The sequence below is a fragment of the Mustela nivalis genome (assembly GCF_964662115.1).
Source record: "Mustela nivalis genome assembly, chromosome: 7".
In the NCBI taxonomy this organism is placed as follows: domain Eukaryota; kingdom Metazoa; phylum Chordata; class Mammalia; order Carnivora; family Mustelidae; genus Mustela; species Mustela nivalis.
The window spans coordinates 71,995,515-72,009,345 of record NC_139026.1 but is presented as its reverse complement, the minus strand read 5'-3'; the positions used below and the strand labels follow the sequence as shown (position 1 = coordinate 72,009,345).

Genomic DNA, 13,831 nt, shown 5'->3' with positions numbered 1-13,831 from the left:
CTATTGTTCAACTATATTTACTCTCACCTGATACATTCAGCTATACCACTCAGTTGCATGTGATGAGTACATTAAAAAGAAACCAATACATAACCCCCTCCCATCTGTGGTTTCACTTACCCAAGGTCATCCATGCTCCAGAACGCAGATGACCCTCCTTCTTCTGGTCAGATCAGTGGTAAACTGACGCCCCGTCACAACACCTACATCACTCACCTCACTTCATCCCATCATGCAGACATTTTATCATCTCACATCATTACAAGATGGGTGAGTGCCATACGAAAAGAAATTGTGAGAGAGAGAGAGAGAGAGACCACATTCCCATAAATTCTGTAACAGTATATTGTTATAGTTGTTTTGTGATTATTAGTTATTTTTGTTAATCTCTGACTGCATCTCATTAGTAAATGAAGCTTTATGATAGGTATGTATGAATGCATAGGAAAAAACAGAGCATATATAGCATTCAGAACTCTCCACGGGGGGCTCCCAGGTGGTTCAGTCTGTTGAGTGCCAGACTGGATTTTGGCTCAGGTCATGATCCCAGAGTCCTGGGATAGAGTCCCGCATAGGGCTCCCTACTTAGTGGAGAGCCTGCTTCTTCCTCTCCCTCTGCCTACTTGAGCTCTCTATCTCTCTGTCAAATAAATAAATAAAATCTTAAAAAAAAAAAAAAAGAACTCTCCATAGTTTCAGGCATCCACAGGAAGTCTTGGAATGTATCCCCCATGCATAAGATCAGAACTACCGTATACACTGAGCAGTTCCTCTATGCTATACACCATACTATGGACTTAACATATAATTTCATACAACCTCATTTAATGTTATTCTGCAAGGTGATATTATCATTATGCTCATTTTGCAGTGCAGAAAAATAAAGTATCCAAGAGCGTCAAGAAATTGCCTGGTCTTTTTTTAGCAACAAGCCCACTTGACCAGAGCTACTGCTACTAACTCCTGGGCTAGATGGCCAAACCACAACTGTATCACTCAGATCTCCCCTTGCAGGATCAGAATGGACTCAGTGCCCACCTGCTGCCCCCGCGTCTCTAGCAACAGTTGTGCACCAAGGCCATGCTTCAAGGGGGCTGTTCCCATCCAGTGACTGAACACAGACCGGGGACAGAGGACTCTTCCAATGGCTGACTCTCATCTGCTGGGACAAACCTGTCCTGGACTGCATGACAGTAGAGCTTTCTCCTCCCTTCTGTCTCTCCTTCCATAAGTGTCAAGCCAGCATCACAATTGAAAGACTCTCCCAGCTTTCTGCCCTCTTAGTACATGTCTAATCACCTCCTGTCATCTGCTTCTTGAGGGATCCAAATCAATGCAATACCTAAGTTATTTATTTGCTTTTCAAAAAAGCATTTCCTTTATCTTTGGTCACTTGCATAGGTTTCCCCTACCCCACTACCCAAAAGTTGGCATTACACCATTTTGCTTTTATGAAACACCTACATTAGTACCTGTTTTCACTAATCCAAAGAGGATTTCTGCTTTTATAAAAATGGTAATTGCTTCTTCACTTTACACCATTTCAGCTCATGAAAGGTTTCACTGGAATGCTCTACTTTCGGATAGCAAAGGAAGCCGATACTTACAGAGAAATTTTCCCTATCACTGAAAGAAGAAACATCCACTAATTTTTCCACATTACTACACATCATCTCTTCACACAGGTAATCATATATTTATTGTGCCTTTCTCCTTGTACCCAACATAAACAAGTCTAGGAGGTTCTCTTTGAAGGAACAGCTGACTCCAAAGGGCAAACATTACAAAGTCAGATTTATTTCTTTTCCCAAGTGGAATCTCTGTCTACATGTACTATAACTCCATATTACTCAGAGGTAGATAACTATCTATGGATAAAGTCACAATAAACTTTCACTAGTGTGTATCTGTAATGGGAAATCAGAAAGGATAACAAGAAGAGAGATCTATAGTGAGGTCCTAGAGTTTTTGTTTGCCTTCACCTATTATGTAGGATAAAATGTTAATTACTGAAGGAACATTTCTATGAATAAAAGATAGAATTCACACTTGTACCAAATACAGCATCTTAATAAAACCACATTGTCAGAGATCATATATAGACGTTAACTGAATCACTATTTTAAAGTGTTGATCTCAGCCTCAGGGAAGTGATATATTTTTCTTCTTGGACTCAAATAAGTCCAAAGCAAGTACGAAATTAAGCTTCAAACATTATTAATGACCAAAAAGACTTAACTAGGACAGAAGATTGTAGCTAACATGTACTAAGCACCTAGTTCATGACAAATGCTATGCTAAGAATCTGATACACAATATCCAGTGTAATCCATGCAGTATCTGTATAAGAGAAAGCATTATAATCTCCAGCTTTGGAGCTGAGTAAACAGGGCAGAGCACTGAACACTCGGAACTCCAAGCGAAGTCTTGGAAGAATTATACATAGACCTAAACTGAGAAGCTCCCAAAGTGAGTGGGATTGCCTCTTGCATCCCAGTTCCTTCCTGAGATCCCTACATCTAAGACTTTATTTGGGGCTGCATGTGACAACACAATACCCCTGAGCTTCCAGGGAATTCAACTGGAGGTCAAGCCAGAGCCCTTCCATCCCTTTGATGGCTGCATTATTTGTCCCCTTTGGACACGTGATAGCATATAATCACAAAATAACTGAATGACAAGTAATTGAGCATCAAAGATAGAATCAGGTTTTTCTTTTCCTTTTTAATTTACAATGAACTTTAAACAATAAAGAATGGGTGGACCTGTACCTATAGAATTCAATACCACCTCTCCTAGAGATATATTCCCCCCCCCCCCGGTTTGTTTATTTTTAAGGTTCAATTTTTAAAGATGATTATTTAATATAGTCCTTATATACATTCATTTCCCCCCTACTTTTATCAATATTTCTGCCCAACATTCTTACCAGTAAGCAGACTAATTACTTGCCTATAAGGTATGATTTGAGTAGTACTGAAAAAAATCCCTATCTTCATAAATATCTCCTCTGGCAGTTTCACTTTATACCTGTAATCTCCCCAACTCTTTCTCAAAGGAATTAAACAGCCATAATAGACTGCAACAATAACAGTAATAATAATAATAACCACATCTAGAGAATTAAACCATCATGAGCTATTAACACTTTTGAATTAATTAGCTTATGAGCCAGAGGTTAAATTGGTCAAATGGGGCAGGAATTCAGAAGGGTCCTGCAAAGCAAACCAGGATGTTATCAAGGGCCCATCTTATGGTTCAGGGCCCTGATAGAGAGCATTCAAAAGCACCCATGTAGGCAGTTAAAGGGGTAGGAATTTGGAGGAAACAACCCCAAAAGCATATTTCCCTTAATTTTAAGCACAAGGAAATTGAACATGGTAAAGTTTAAACTTTATAAACAAAGTAAAGTTTAAACACAAACTGAACAAAGTTAGGTTAGCACCACAGAGGGGTACCTGGTAGCTCAATCATTAGGCATCTGCCTTCGGCTTAGGTCATGATCCCAGGGTCCTGGGATCAAGTCCCGCTTGATGAGGCTCCCTGCTCCACGGGGAGCCTGCTTCTACCTCTCCCACTACCCCAGCTCATGTTCTCTCTCTCACTGCCAAATAAATAAATAAAATCTTAAAAAAAAAAAAAAAAAAAGGCACCACAGAAATGTCCCAACATGGCCCAGCTAAAAGCAACTAAGAGTGCCTAAATATCTGTCCCACTACTGAGCGGTAAGTGCTCCATTTCTCCCCTTTGAAATATAAAAATCCATTAGTTTTAAGCAAAAGGTTAGATCCTTTCTTTGTATTCTTAAAAATTTTGTTTGACTCTTCCATTAAGAGCAACTTTTCATGCAAATGAATTCCTAGTTTAATTGAAAATCATTAAATAACTTTTCTACATCTAAAATCTTTCTCCTGTTAGGTATCAGTAATTATTTATGTTACATCACACACAGAAAATAAACAACAAAGACCCTACTCACATTTGAGAATCATTTACCATTCCCACTCCCCAAGCTCCCCCAAATGGGAAATGGAATAACAAGACTGATCATAATTGGATTAAGAACTATAATTCTTTAATTCATTCATCAAATTGAGGCATTTGGAACAGTTTATTTACAGAGTTGTTTAGACAGTTTTGTGTGGTGTTTTTTAAGATAAACCAAAATGCCTTTCTGAAAGAAGTTTCAGATCCCAAATCATTAACATATGAAAACCAAATGTAGACAATTTACAAATTGGTGTTTTAAACAATGTTTGGAACAAAATTGGACTTTTATTTTATTAACTATCTACAAATCTAGGTTCAGGATATAGTTTATTTGAAACAGCCAAGCACTTTCTTTGCCTTTAAAATAAGCCTACATTTCTCAGGCTAAAAAAATTGTGACGAGTATGTGAGGGAATGCATTGACTTCAGGCCTAGACAAATAAATTTTCTAGGTTACTCTCAAAACTCTAATTATAGCATTTTTACCACTGCAGGTGATTGGATATTGGGTAGAACATCCAGGGTATGCCAATCAATCACATCACAATTTTACCTGATGGAAATCTAAATAGTATTCAACCTTAGAACTCTGAGTTATTTGAAATCCTGTGTACTTTAGGAGATCACTAAAAACAAGTTTTATCCTGCCCTATATATTGCATTTTTATACAATCTGAACATGACTTCAAAACAATGACTGCCTGTCAGTAAATGAGTAGTGTTTTTTCAAGAAGACAGTATGCTTTTTTAATCATAGTTTTCATTTGCTTTAAAAAAAATTATTCAAGCATTCAAATCCATTCTTTTAACTGGAAAATGAAATTTTAAACTTTCCCTATAGCTCATGTCTTACTCCCCAGAAGGACCCCCCCCAAAAAAAGCCATCATACCTGAGTATAAACTTCACTCTTTTGTTATTTACTATTTACTCCATACACTCCACAGATAACATCTTTATAAGCATATATTCATTTTTTTTTTCCTTCACAAAGTCATGTGTTAGTCTAAACAGGATGTGCATTTACATGTATAGAACTAAGTTAACTTGAAATAACCACTGAATCTCAAATGCCTGGTTATTTACCAAATAAGTTTGAGAGTTTTGAACGCTGTATATAACATGCCATTCAACCAGAACTGTTTAAGCTCAACAACAAAACTAATACAGAGTTTCTCTGTTAAGAGTTAAAGCTCTTTTTTTCTGTACTAAGTTTACTCTTTCAAGTCTATCTCAGATTGCTTCAATATTGCCCATTCCAAAAGGCTACAGAAAGGGATTTTTTAAAAACCCACAAGCAAACAAAAAACTCTATTAATTCTTCATGTACAAGATTGTTAGAAGACCACTGGAAAGAAAAAAAAAAATTTCAAGCAAGTATGCTACTATATAATTAACACAAATAACTAAATAATTATGCACATCCCTTCCCACCCCCACAATTAAATGTTTTTAAACAACTCGTGTGATGAAAGATCTACCTTTTAGGCAAACAAAAGCAATCCCTACTAGTCTGAGGATTTAAAGCTGTATTGCATCAGTTTTAAGTGATGCTTATGATTTTTATCTAACACAGTTCTGAGGAATAAACAGTTGATGACATAATTTGCAGGAAAACTTTGCACAATGCCTAAGAGAACTTTCAGTGTAAGTACTTTTGATTTTATGTCATTGTGACTGAATTTATCTAGGCTTCAGCCTGGAAGCTATATTTAAATCGGGAAGAAGCACCCCCCAGAAACTTTGTTCCATGTATCTACATTTGAAACCAGATTCTTTCCCTATCAGAGCTAACAACAGTTCACATAAAGCTGAATTCCTTCAAAATTAGATCAAAATTTTGCAGTTCTGTAAAGACTCTAAGAAATCGTCCTCCTTTTCGTTCTGTAAAAGTCAAACTTAAAAAACATTTCTGTATACTTTAAAACCATCTGGCCCTTAACCTAATCACTCTTGGCAATCGAGCCTCACTCCTGTAATCCTGATCAAAAACTCTGCTGTGTTTTCTTCTGATTGAAATGTCCACTGCCTACAAATCTCCCACGCGCCTACTTCATTGGCCTGTTTTGTTTGCGTGGGCTTTTTTTTTTCTTTCTTTTTTTTAAGGATACTAGAGGCCATTATTTATGAGCAGCAAGGAAACAAATCACTCTGTCTAGTCCCTTTGCAGATTCCCACACTTATTACCCAAAATCCCACAGATCTCCCTTGGTCTTGCCCTGGACTGAAGAATTGTGCTGAGCCTCAAGGCAGTCTCTGGGGAAATCGGCTCATGCCTTTCTTGACAAACTACTTTGGATATCTGGATATTGTGAGGCTCTCAAGTGGGATAGAACAAATCCCCTAAACTTTTCTGAAGAAGTACAGTTGACTGCCACCCAGAGTGCCTGGGTTGGCTGACACTGAGACTATGGCTCTGAATACTCACAGAATTCCTCATTTTGACCTGCTTTAGTTGAGAAGGGAAGACATTAAAATGAATTCACAGGCACCGCACTCTGATTTTAGTCACGGGGGCCAGCGTCTTCAGACAGTCACCAGGGTCAATCTATGTATTAATATACTCGCTTTGCAAAGTGTACGGAAAATGACTATTAAAATATGTCAAAGTCCTCCCTGTGCACCCGATGCCAGCAGATCAATTCTCAAGAAACTGCTACTATCAAACACAAACATTTCCAGATCCAGCCTGATTTCAAGTCGTATAACCTCTTTTCCTGGCTGATGACCGTAGCCCAAAGTGCAAGCGAGATTTCCCAAACCCGCGCTTAGAGTGACACAACACGTGAGCGGTTTCGCTTCGTACACTGAGGGGGGTGGGGGGAGGAAAGTAGTTGCAAGGAAAATTAAAGCTTCCGGTCGCTGGAATCCCTAGAATTCTGAAGGATGAGACTTGTCTCCGAAAATTCCGGGCGGGAGGGAGGAGGACGAGTAGGGAGAGGGATTGCAGAAAGCGAAACAAAAAGACGAAAAGGGGGGATATTAAGATTGCGGGGTGGGCTGGGGGCCACGGTCATACTGCAGGAAGGGTGAAGAGCTTTGTCCAACTTTGAGGGTCTGCGGCTGGAGCGTGAGCCGAGATGCACAGGCTCGCCCCGGCTTTCCGCTGCACTCCTGCCCTCATCTCGCATCACCACCTCCACCACTTCCAAAACAATACCGGCAGCGGCGCGCAGGCTCCCCAACACATCTCCAAAGTTATCCCATTTCCTGAACGGGGGCCAAGCCCACGCTCCGGGGTCCCCCCCCCCCGGCCGGCCGCCCCCCGAGGATGACAGGGCCACCTCGAGTCTCGAGCCGCCTCCCGCCTCCCCCTCACCCCCAGCCCAGTCCCCCTCCCTCCGTACTTGAGGAAACTCCGGTGGCGGCCCCCTCCCTCCTCAGCCGGCTCTCCAGCTGGAGCCGGGAGCGAGTGCTGAGTGGCGGGCACGGCGAGCGGCTGAGGGGAGCTCTGCGCCTTGGAGGTCTGCCCACAACAACATCGGGACGAACAACAAAGTTAAAACGCTGCGATTCACGCACCTTACCGGGTCTCCTTAATGTCTCCTCTGGCGTGGGATGCAAAGTGGCACAGTGGCGGGCTGGGGGCCCCCGGGAGGAGACTGGAGATGGGTTTTGGTGGCTCGCCTTTTTCACTCTGTGTGTGTATGTGTGTGTGTGTGTCTGTGTGTGTGCGCGCGCGCGTGTCCCTCTCCCCCCCGGCTCTCGCTCGCTCGCTCTCGCTCCCCGTGTGGCTCTCAAGGACGAGGTGAAATCCCTTTGCTGGTCATGAGGCGGCTTCAGAGACAAACAACACAATGCGAGTGCAAATAACAAAAGGCAAAAAGACAGTAGGAACAATGGGGGAGGCGAGGGCAGCGCACCAGCCGGCGGTCACCGCGGCCCGGCGCCCGCCCCGGGGGGTGCGGCGGGGGCGGGCGCGGGCGCGGGGGCGGCGCCGGGGGCTCCGACTCCCTCCAGGTCGCACCCGAGCTCCCGTAAACCCACCCTGACCTCCTTCCTGCAGCTCGCCGCCTGGCCGCCCTCTCTGTCCATCCGAAGCCAAGGAGCCCCAGAGTTTGCTTCCCCGTCTGCTGCAGAGTAACTAGATTGTAAATAACGCGGTGATTAACCACACGGTGCAGGAATGTTTAAAAAAAAAAAAAAAAAAAATCTGCCCTCCACTTAAAGGAGCGATAAAATGGAATGGCAGGAGGGGAAGGAGGCAAGGAGAGTGGGCTATCTCCGGATCTCGGCGGAGCTCGCATCTATAAATACGCATTCCTGTTTAGTCAGGTCTCCTTTGTCAACTTCTTCCCTGCGCTGGAACCTCACCCGCTGCCCTGGAACCATTACCTGGGCCCCTACTTAACCCTCACCCCCGTTTGCACACAGTAAAGCTCGCACAGGGGGTGCGTGTGGGGGTGTGCGGGCGTCCGCGGAACCTTCTGGGAGGCGAGCCGCCGTTTGCCCGGCGCGAAGGCTGGAGCCGCGAGAGGTTCGGTGTTTCAAGCGACCACTACCTCCCCGAGCCCGGCTGCGCGCCCGCGGGTCCCGCCGCCGGCACTTTGAGCCCACCCACTCCTTGGGGTGCGGGGGGAGAAAAGTTTTGAGGCGCTCTCACCCCTGCCTCCGGGTGATTGAACTGGTTTTGTTTTGTGGGGGTGAACCTAAGTGACCCGATGCCCAAGAACCAAAGAATGATGTTTAGAGGGGGAAAGGCTGGGCGCTGGGCTTTGGAGTCCAGCGACACTGGAGACAGCGCGTGAAGGCAAGAGAGGGAGAGACCCTCAGAGTGACATCACGAAGGGAAGAAACTCCGTAGGTAATGCTCGGGGCCGAAGCTGTGGGGCTGATCTAAGTGTGTGCTCTGACAGCTCCCAGGCTGCTCCGGCGCTTATCTCTTCCAATCTTACTTTCATTGACTTAGAACAGCTGCCCGGTTGCCAGGGGTAAAAAAAAAAAAAAAAAGGAAAAAAAAAAAAAAAGAAGAACCCTATTAAATCTCACACTAGGGTGGACGGGGGGCGGGGGGACTCTGGGGTTCTGGGGTCCCGAGAGATCTCCCTAGACCTGGCGTCCAAGAAGGGAGATGTCACGAGGGCCGCAGCGGGTAAGAGATTAAGACACAATACGAGCAACACGTTTCTTTTTCTCGCTCTTCCCTTCCTCTTCTCTGGCCGATTTGCATGTTCTCTTTCCTCCTCTCGCTGCTTTTCTTCAGATGCGCATCCATTGACTACGCCGCGTCCCTGGGCACCCCCCAGCATTTCCCAGAGTGCAACAACACCACCAGGAGATCAATGACCACAGTCTGTTTATTCTTCACGCGCCTGGAAGAGCAGGGCACTGAAGCAGCTTGGGAGGGAGGCTTATGGCTTGCCTGTCTGTGCGGTCTCTCTCAGACTTTTTCTGGCTGGTTTCTAAATGGCAGCTAGTAAGCAAATACAGTTTCTTAATGCACGCAACACATACCAATCACAATATATTCACCTAGAAAAGTGATATATCCTTTCTCCACGTTTCCACCCTTCCTAGATTTGTTTCTGGAGGTGGATTGCTAATACCTGAGATTTTGCACTTGTCTGGAGTGGCAACTTTCTGGGGTGTTTGATGATTGATTATTTGGTACCTGCTTTCTAAAAATGGCAAAACACCTTTCCTTGGAACAAAAGTGAGAAATGCAAATCTTAATAACTCAAGGCAAAATTTTCAAAGTGTAAGCATAGTTATTATCCATTCCCACAAAGAAAAGCTTCCTCTTCCACAAATATTTGATAGCATAGAGCCCAGTAATTAAGAGAACAATCAAATAAACTCGGGGCTTTCACGGGGACTCTAAATTATCATCTGCCTCGAATTTATAAGCAGTGTAATCATTTGCTATTTGGATATAGCTCTGGATATGGCATTCTAAATGTGTATCCTTAAACAATTTTACTATGTTTTCTTAAGTGTTTAATGAGAGAGACCAGGGATAATAATAACATTCAAACTGCTGGATCAATGTGGCTTCACCAACTGTGTGAAAAAAATTCTCTGCACGTGTGCATGAAACACCTTTCCTATATGCCACCTTTCCTCACATTTCTTATATCATGCAAGCTTCATGTCAGACCCAGTAATAGGAATTCATAAGAATTTATCGATAATGGCACTACCCCTTGAACTATTAAGCATTATTTTTATTCTAAGGTATTCTTGGCATACATTAAATGGTTTACTTTCACAGTACATATGTAGTTGCTTTTCACAATTAGCTATTACTATGTCAGACCCAGATCCTAATATAAGGTGCAAGAGGTGAATCAGGCCCAACTACAAAAAAGCAATGGCCCCTTACTACCAATTATATGAAAATATGTAACACTTGAAAATAAATTGCCATTTACAGTGAACTGCCTGAGGTTTTAAACCACTTCTCTCAGACTCAGTTAAAATAAAGGGACAGAGTGAGTCTTTTTCCCCTGGGTCTCCGGCCATTGGGTGACAAACATGCCTGCATGGCCTAACCCCACCAAGCAGAGTGCTGCCAGCGCTCCGGGTTTCAGATTCTTACAGCTTTTTCAGTGTAACTGCTTCTGGGGCTTCTTACTGGCAGGAGAGGTGAGGCTGGGCAGAGCCAGAGAAGGGGCAAAGTTGCAAGCTGCCTGGTTTAAGATACTGATGAAACCTGAGTTACACCAACCTCTTCCCTTTTGCTCCACCAGGCAGCAGAAATTCCATTATGGTTATTGGAACCACATGCCCTTAAGACTACCTCGTGATCATCATATAGCAACAGCATAGCTGATCAAACACTTCCAGTGCGATGTTTGTTTGTATTGGGCTTTAAAAAAATAGCCACGTTTGAAGTGGGACTGACACATTAAAGATCAGTGTTTCCATTTATCAAGCATTTACTATGTGCCGACTCTTGGCCAAGGACTTCTTTTATGTACTTCTACTTCTCACTACAAACGTGCAAGAAATTGCATCCCTGTTTTGCAGATGAAAAAACTAAAGCTCAGAGAGGTTAAGTGACTTGCCTGAAATCATATGGCTTCTAAGCCGTTGTGTCATTCCTAGTGCTCCTGCTTTAAACCTGTGCTCTTCCACTTCACCTTGATGCCACTCACACGTGTATTAGAGCCAGTTTTCAGCGAGAAATATTAATTCATTAAGTGGGTACATTTAAAATGCCAAATTTACACTATGTATAGTCCAGACATAAGCTACGTTGGTATTCTCATATTGGTCACTAGATACCTGAAATTTTCAAGAAAATCAAAATGTGCCATATATGGAATATAAACATATACTACATGTTACAAATAAAATGCATTTAGCAATGTATATAAATACATAAAATCATCTTACTATGTAGACTAGGCAATTCTATATTATATATGCATAAGTATATATTCATATGATCCCTATTATAATAATGACTCAAGTTTCTGAATCCCGCTAACTTTACAGGCATGTTCTAAAGTGCTTTTCATGCATGAACTCACAACCACCTCATGAGGTGGTTTAATCCTCACAACCACCCCATGAGGTACCTGATTTTATTATATTATTTTACAAATAAGGAAACTGAGTCACAGAGACGTTATATAACTTGTCGAAGCTTATACACTTAGCAGGTGATGGAGCCTGGACTCAAATCAAAGTGTACACACACAATGTATATGTGTATTCAAGTACGGATATATACTATATATGGCTCTCAAAATATGGGGAAATTTTTAAGGCAAATCAACTGAGATTTATATCAGTCTATATTCCCATATTCTAGAAATATCCTTAATAGGAGAGGGCTTTATTTTTGTCCAATGTATTCAAGATCTTTAAAAATGTTTGAGGCAATCTTAATCCCCCTAACATATTTAGAGATATTGAGGGGGTGCTAATACATATTAGGAAGATACAATATTTGACCCTAGCTGATTTGCACGAAGTTCATCTTGGATTTATTTGGTCACTTATGTTAAAAATAGCAAAGACATAGTACTTGGGAATCCTAAAGAAGATGAGAGGGATACTAATAAACATGAAAATCTATGTCCTGAGAAGTGGAGGGAAATGTGGGTGATGCAAGACACCTAAAATGTAACGTCATTTTAATGGTTATTATCAATTTTTAAAAATTAATATTATCAATCCTCACTCCATTAATAAGAGTGTATTATAAAATGGTAATTTAAGTTTAGTGACTATAGACTGAAACACTGCAACTACTCAAAGGAACTTGAAGTATTGGGTAAGAATCCCAAATAGGGACACCTGGGTGGCTCAGTGAGTTAAAGCCTCTGCCTTCAGCTCAGGTCATTATCCCAGGGTCCTGGGATCGAGCCCATTTCAGGGAACCTGCTTGCCTGCCTCTCTGCCTACCTGTGATCTCTGTCTGTCAAATAAATAAATAAAATCTTTAAAAAAAAGAAGAATCCCAAGTACACAAGTGATTAATCCCATGTCTATGTCTTACCTGTCCCACCAAACAAACTGTGCATATCAAATTTTAGAAGTGAACTTCTTCAAGTCAACCTTTTCTTCTTTGAAAAGGTATCTTGAGGTGTTCTTCTCTTCCTCTTCTTCTCGCCCTAAATACAATATAAAGGATTATGTATAAAAGGAAAATTAACTGAACAACAATCTTCCTTCTCTGGGCATTCTTAATTCTGATAACTCCCAAGATACCAACATCTAAAATATTAATTTTACTGAGTTTGATGTGTCTCCTCAGAAAAACTGAAAGAGACACACTATACCTAGCAGATGCCACACATTAAGTACTTACCGAAAAAAATTTTAGAGCCCTATTACAGATACATATGTTTTCATTTAAAAACTACTATGAAATCGAGTGTTCTTTTATTTAAACATTCCCTTGTGGTCCTACAAATTAAGATCAGTAGTACTATATTAACAACTGAGAGCCAGACCCAACTGAACTGGTTACAAACAGTTGGTAAAACTGCCAACACTGGTTTTGCTGCCGGAAGTTGACTGAAACGTGATGTAGCGAATATATTTAAAAGTGAATTCTCTAAAATAAATGAATAAATAAATTTTAAAAAGTGAATTCTCATTTTTTAAGTTTTCTCATTTTGGAAAGTATTTAGAATAAACTTTTTAAAAATTTCAGCCACAGTTTTGAGAAGGGGAAGAAATGTATAAAACCCAGATACTTTACACAGCCAAAATAACAGCTGCATTGCCCCCATTATTGAAGCCTATTCATTATTCTGATTGTTAAATTTTCCTTTCCTGCCAGGAAAAAAAAAAAAAAAAAGAATGAGGTTGGTTCTATTCAAGTGAAATAGTTGTAGTCTCCACATCTTGTCTCTTAATTTACTGTTTCTCAATATGACTTCTGTCCTTTAATTTTAAATAATAAGCATACAGTATGAGGGGATTTAAACATGTAAAAGTAGTGTTTGTTTGTTTGTTTGTTTGTTTTTAAATGTGTGGATTTCTTTCAGGCCTAGCTTTCACAGTATATTCTGTGTTCTCTACCGCTACAAAATTTGAGTCATGAATATATAGAGGTTTACCTACAATGAGATCCATGGTTTTACTTATAAGGAAAAGGATAATGACAGATATGTTTTGCTAACTTAGTAAAAGAACTCATTGTCAAACAAGGCAATAAAATATCAAGCTTGAGTCTCAGTAGGGTTTAGATATTTGGGTCTCTGAATTCATGATGACTCTTATTTTTGTAACTTCTTTTCAAACTTTTGGTACTGTATTACCAATTGCATTATACGTTACATGAAATATGGTAGAGAGTGAAAGAATGGACAAAATGAAAGGTCAACAAAAGCACATAAAATGAAGAGGATGGCTTAAACAATCACTAAAAAAATTGTCCTTCTT

General features: G+C 41.2%; 1 long non-coding RNA gene across 1 annotated transcript in view; it reads right to left on the bottom strand.

Annotated features, from left to right (window-relative positions):
• Positions 1–7,812, bottom strand: part of LOC309868580 — a 358,629-nt gene extending 350,817 nt beyond the window's left edge. The window contains exon 1 of the long non-coding RNA XR_014313736.1: positions 7,511–7,812. This is a non-coding gene — a long non-coding RNA (uncharacterized lncRNA). The remainder of the gene's footprint in view (positions 1–7,510) is intronic.
• Positions 7,813–13,831: the final 6,019 nt, after the last annotated feature.